Source organism: Anas acuta, chromosome 4 (genome assembly GCF_963932015.1).
Source record: "Anas acuta chromosome 4, bAnaAcu1.1, whole genome shotgun sequence".
Lineage (NCBI taxonomy): Eukaryota > Metazoa > Chordata > Aves > Anseriformes > Anatidae > Anas > Anas acuta.
In genome coordinates this window covers 47,251,885-47,258,249 of record NC_088982.1, presented here as the reverse complement: position 1 = coordinate 47,258,249, position 6,365 = coordinate 47,251,885, and the positions used below count along the sequence as shown (strand labels likewise).

General features: G+C 44.5%; 1 non-coding gene across 1 annotated transcript; it reads right to left on the bottom strand.

The window, feature by feature from the left end:
• Positions 1–6,032: 6,032 nt before the first annotated feature.
• LOC137856586 (U5 spliceosomal RNA) lies at positions 6,033–6,151 on the bottom strand. Its single transcript, XR_011096606.1, has one exon. It is a non-coding gene; the product is annotated as a U5 spliceosomal RNA (small nuclear RNA).
• Between the last annotated feature and the right edge of the window lie 214 nt (positions 6,152–6,365).

Here is a 6,365-nt window from a genome sequence, read left to right as displayed (position 1 = left end):
AGGAAAGATAATAGCTAGATCAAAAAAAAAAAAAAGTGAAAGTTTAAAATCAAGAACAACTTCTAGTATAATGGTGAGCATAATGGCAAGCCACCAGAGCACTCTGGGTCCAGGTGCTAAGGAAGCAACCAGTGCTTACTACACATTCTCTATAAATTGAATAGTAGGATAATAAGAGGCTCTGTGATTGCAATTGCACATTATTTGGGCTATGATATAGATTTTTTTCCTTTTTTTTTTTTTTTTTTGTAGAGCATAACAAATATTCTTTCAAATATTTCTGAAATTCAGTCCCTCTCTGTCCTCTCAAAGTCATACAGCAAACTTTTTACCACCCTTCTCTTCCACCTTTGCCATACCTGTGGTGACCTGCCTCTCCCACCTTGCTTACAGAGCCATCCAGATCTGCAGAACATCTTACTTGATAGCAGTGAGACTCAGTGTACACCATCCATTCTTAAAATAATAAGAAAAATTAATTAGCTTTGGCTCAAGACAGCAATGTCTCTGAAGGTATCAGAACTTCACAGAACTGGAGTATTCTGAAATACTTTAGAGGAGCAATAAACCAATCTGGAAATACTATAGAGGAGCAATAAACCACACTGAGCAATTTTCTGAGTTTCCTCAGACACTGTTAATATTGTGGGGGCAGGTGGAAGGGGATGAAATTGCATCTCTGTTTCTAAGCTGCTTCCATGGTGTCCTGAGACTGCTGTGACTGTTTGGTTCCAGGATACACATTTCTCAGTAAGAAATTGATGTATTTCTCTCTCAACCCATTTGACAGGTATGTACACTTATATAGAATAAAGGCCCTGGAGAGATTAAAAAGTCAGGAAACATGGAGTACTAAGGAAATCAATTACATTTCCATCCTCTGTGTTAACTAGGTCCCTACCACTTTAAATAAATAAACAAACAAGCTCTCCCACTCTGAACGAACCTCTGCAAATCCAGGCCCCTTGCTTAGGTCACCAGTGATAATGCAAACCATGAGACAAAAAGTGGCAGTCTTGTGGTGGTATTGCCTGCCTCTGACTGCCCTACTTTGGATTTCCAGAAACTCCTCTTTCCACCATGCTCAGTTCAGAACAGCACAGTGTGTTGCTGTTCTCACTAGCCAGAAGAGAGGGAGGTCTAGGAAGGCTGCATGTGGCACCATGCAAACATTAACTGTTATATTCACAGCCTAATTAGAAAGAGGAAGAGAGCATCACCAAGTAAAATTACAGTATTTCCACTTGTGCAAGTGCCTACTGCCCAGGGTATGCTCCACTGCATGAATCACATTTTGCCCTTCCTTTTTTTTGCTGCTAACAACTCTGATTAAAATCCCTTTCCAATTCTTCTTCACTCTTCCTCCAAATCAAAGTCACCACATAATAACCTACGCAAATGATACCACCACGATGTCGCTATTTTTTCTTCAAAGCTATTTGCCCATTTCATTCCAAGTAGTTTCACAGTAATGGAAACGCCATTCAGAGATGAATACCTTAATCCTTTCTCTTAATGGCCTTCCCTATCTCTTCTGTTTGATTTGGTGTCTTTGCTGGCTCAGTATCTGTTTAACTGGTATTTCTGGAAGCTTATTTTCTAAAATATTTGTACAGTGGCTAGGAAAACTTATGAATATGCTCTTATAACTGCTTTCATTTTAACAGGAGCACTGAAAAGAAGATGCTGGTTTAAGTCATTACAGCCTGTCAACAACGATCATTTAGCTTTGAATCCTCAGGTAATTACCCAACTTGAATAACTGTAATGTAAAATATATAGAGAAATAAATGGAATTAACAGCACAATGCAGTTACTGATTTTCTCTAGGTCTATACCAATAAGTATACATAACAGTGAGATTAGTTTATTTGAAAGAAGACTGTCCAATTGCATTGTTTAAAATATAGTAAGTATATTGCAAGTTATTGGACAGCCTCATCTAAATCACATTAAGCCTTTATACAGAATCATTATTATGTTGGAATTTCGTCTTCCCTAAAGAGGGCTAACTGGCATAATATATCTATTAGTTGCATACGCATCTGTGTTATGCACACAGTAGATTTTAGAAATCCAAGGCAAGCAGAGATCAGCTGCATTTGGTGTCAGACTTCTAACACATCAACATTATGCAATGCAAGTAGTCACACAACAGTCAGCAGCTAATTCCAGAAACTTTTAAGGGGACAGTTCATCATGTCTTAACTTTCTATGCAAATATAGTGATTAACCACCAGCCAATACGTAATTCAACACCACAAATATGCATACATATACACACACACACGCACACACACACAGACACACATAAACTTAATAGTGATGTTTAAGGTATCTGTGTGAATCCTTTCATTTTCTTGTGACCTCTCCATCACATGGGCATCATAGTTATCAGGTGATAATTTACCCTACAAACTGCTCTGCATATTGCCTATCCCTTGGTCAAGCCAGCTAATTTGGATACCCTGTCTTGCTTCCTTCTGGGGTCCGTAGAAATTGTAACTCTAGAATATGTGACTGTCTGACATGACAGCCTCATCCAGTCCCACAGCCACCTCTCAAGACTCTCTTGCTGTTCACAGCTTTTGTTTTCTATTGCCAGTACTTCCAGTCTTATTGTTATTGAGTAGCCCCAAGGATCTCAAAGCATACTGTTTTGGTTAGATTTGTCTTAATTGCCTCCATATACTTTCACAACTGCATGTGACTGAGACATTGTGGGTTTGTTGCTGTTTTGGTTTGTTGTTTTTGTTTGTTTATTGTTTTGTTTTTGTGTTTTTTAATTATGGTGACTTTTTTTTTAATTTTGTTTTCAATTGATGTTTGAACAAAATATCCATGATAATGAACCACAGTTCACTGTCTCCATTATGTAATTTAGTCAAATGAAGAGAGCACTTTCTGAACCTACACAACATTCCAGTAGGCACTCTGTTGTTTTGCCTTTCCTCTTCCACCAAGTCATAGAATCACAGAATTATCTAGGTTGGAAGAGACCTCTAAGATCACCTAGTCCAACCTCTGACCTAACACTAACCAGTCCTCCACTAAACCATATCACTAAGCTGTACATCTAAACGTCTTTTAAAGACCTCCAGGGATGGTGACTCAACCACTTCCCTGGGCAGCCCATTCCAATAACAACCCTTTCAGTAAAGAACTTTTTCCTAATATCCAACCTAAACCTGCCCTGGTGCAACTTTAGCCCATTCCCCCTTGTCCTATCACCGGGCACGTGGGAGAATAAACCAATTCCCACCTCACTACAGCCTCCTTTAAGGTACCTATAGAGAATGATAAGGTTGCCTCTGAACTTTCTCTTCTCCAGGCTAAATAACCCCAGCTCCCTCAACCACTCCTCATAAGACTTGTTCTCCAGATCCCTCAGCTTTGTCGCCCTTCTCTGGACATGTTCAAGTACCTTGATGTCCTTCTTGTAGTGAGTACTGAACACAGTATTCAAGGTTCGGCCTCACCAGAGCCAAGTACAGGGGGACGATCACTTCCCTAGACCTACTGGCCACACTGTTTCTTATGCAAGCCAGGATGCTGTCGGCCTTCTTGGCCACCTGAGAACACTGCTGGCTCATATTCAGCCAACTATCAACCAATACTCCCAGGTCCTTCTCTGCCAGGCAGCTTTCCAGCTACTCATCTTCCAGCCTGTAGCACTGCTTTGGGTAGTTGTGCCCCAAGTGCAGGACCCAGCACTTGGCTTCAGCACTCTTTTTTTTTTTTTTTTTTTTTCCCTAAACTTTAGCCACAGATCTCTGTTCAACCAGGCTGGTCTTCTTCCACACCAGCTTGTCTTTAGGCACATGGGGACAGACCACTCCTGAGCCTTTAATATTTCCTTGTTGAAGAGTGCCGAGCCTTCCTGGACAACTCTGCCCTTCAGAACTGCCTCCCAAGGGACTCTGCCAAGCAGTGTCCTGAACAGCTCAAAGTCTGCCCTCCAGAAGTCCAAGGTAGCAGTTTTACTGATCTCCCTCCTGTCTTCACCAAGAATAGAGAACTCTACCATTTTGTGGTCACTCTGTCCAAGACAGCTCCTGACCACCACATCTCTCTGTTTCCTTCCTGGTCCTTCTCTGTTTGTGAAGAGAAGGTCAAGCAGGGCACCTCCCCTGGTAGGCTCACTTACCAGCTGCATCAGGAAGCTATCTTCCATGCTCTCCGGAAACCTCATATACTACTTCCTCTGAGCTGTATTGTATTTCCAGGATATGTCTGGGAAGTTGAAATCCCCCAAGAGAACTAGTGCTGGCAATTGCACAACTTCTGCCAACTGCTTGTAGAATGCCTCCTCCATCTCCTCATCCTGGTTTGGTGGTCAGTAACAGACCCCCACCAGGATGCTTGCCTTGTTGGCCTTCTTGTCGATCCTAACCCATAGGGACTCAGCCTTATAATTCCCAGCCTCAGCCTCAAGTTCCACAACATCAAAACACTCTCTAATACAGAGAGCCACACCACCACCCCTTCTGTGCTGCCTGTCCCTTCTGAAGAGCCTATAGCCAGACATTGCAGCACTCCAGTCATAGGAGTGGTCCCACCACATTTCAGTGATGTCAACCAAGTCATAGCCTGCCTGCTGCATGATGGCTTCCAGCTCCTCCTGTTTGTTGCCCATGATGCATGTATCAGTGTAGATGCACTTCAACTGGGCCATTGCCTTCTCCCCCGGCCCTGACATTGTTCCCCTGGAACACCTCTAACAAGCCTTATTTCATCCCTGTCCCCCTTCTTACCTAGTTTAAAGCCCTCTCAATGAGCTCCGCCAGCTCCTGGGCTAGTATCAGTTTTCCCCTTAGAGACAGGTGGACCCATCTGCAGCTATCAGGCCAGGTGCTGAGTAAAGCACTCAGTGGTCAGAAAATAAATAAAAATCTGTGTTGGCACCAAACTCTGAGCCACATGTTTATCAGGTGGGCTTTCCGGCTCCTCTCTGTACCCCTCCCTGCCACTGTAGGGATGGAGGAAAACACCATCTGTACTCCCAATACATCTACTAATCGTCCCAGTCCCCTAAAGTCCCATTTGATAACCTTCAGGCTTCTCTCAGCAATTTCATCACTGCCAGCCTGGACTATCAATAGAGGATAGTAAACAGAGGGGTGCACCATGTTGGGAAGGTTTCTGGCAATGTCCCTGACCCAGGGAGGCAGCAGACTTCCCAATGGGTAGGGTCAGGCCAACATACAGAGCCCTCTGTTCCCCTGAGAAGGGAGTCACCTACAACAATTACACAACTTTTTTTTCTTAGTGGAGGCAGAATTGAGGCTTGGAGTCGACTTCCTTGCGCTAGGCAACCTCCTGGGTGGACTTTCCACCTCATCCTCACCCTCTCAAGCTCCACAGCCTCAAATCTGTCGTGTAAGGGCACCTGGGAATGTGAGGCTAGTAGGGAGGGCAGCTCTCTGTGATGCCGAGCAGGGACCTGTTTCTATTCCTGTTCATCTCCTAGGTCCCCTTTATCTGCCTGACAGCAACATGGAAAAGGGTCCACCACTGTTTTGGGTGTCTCACCCCAGTGCCTTTCCTTCAAGCCTGGCAGGGAGTTGCTCCACCAGTCTATCTCCTCCTCACACTCCCTGATAGCCCTTAACCTCTCCACCTCCTCCTTGAGCTCAGCCGCCAGGCTGACCAGGTCATCCACCTGCTTACACACCTCACACACATGGTGTCTCTGCTGCCCTCAGAGGGCAGCAACAGGCTCAGGCACTCTGTGCATCCAGAGACCTCAAGGGCCGCATTTTTGAGTGAGCACTCAGTCTGGGTTGCCACAAACTTTCTAGAAAGAGCTCTCCTCCTAGTGCAGACCATGGCGGTTTAGCTATAGGTAGACAGCTGGTAGATGAACTTCTCCTGAGCAGGGAGAGATGCTCTGCCCTCTCCGAGTGCACAGTGCCCATGCAAACTGCCACACCATGTCCTCTTTGCCCATCCTGGTTGCCCCCTGCTCCCTGGGGACTGCCTTTGAAGGGCAAGGAAAGAGGTGCTGCTGGCTCCACCTGTGCCTTGTCAGCCTCCCTCACGAGGGCTGCCTCAAGTGGCCTTGATACCAGAAAAAAAGGCTTGTTCCTCTCCACGGAAATCTTTAGTAAAATGCAAAAGATTTATACAATCTGAAGAGAAACCAGAGTCATTCCATATGAACTCCTAGAATACATACGCTACACCAGTGCTTCACTGGAACCCCACAGCCACCTGACTGGTGCATGCTCTGATATTACTACAGCTATTTCCCATGAAGGGCCCTATTTTATGGAAACAACCTGCCAAGCTTTAAAAGCTTCCTCAAGCTGAACTGAAGTTCATTTAGCTGAAGAAAGCATATAGCATCTACGATCCTTCCCTTA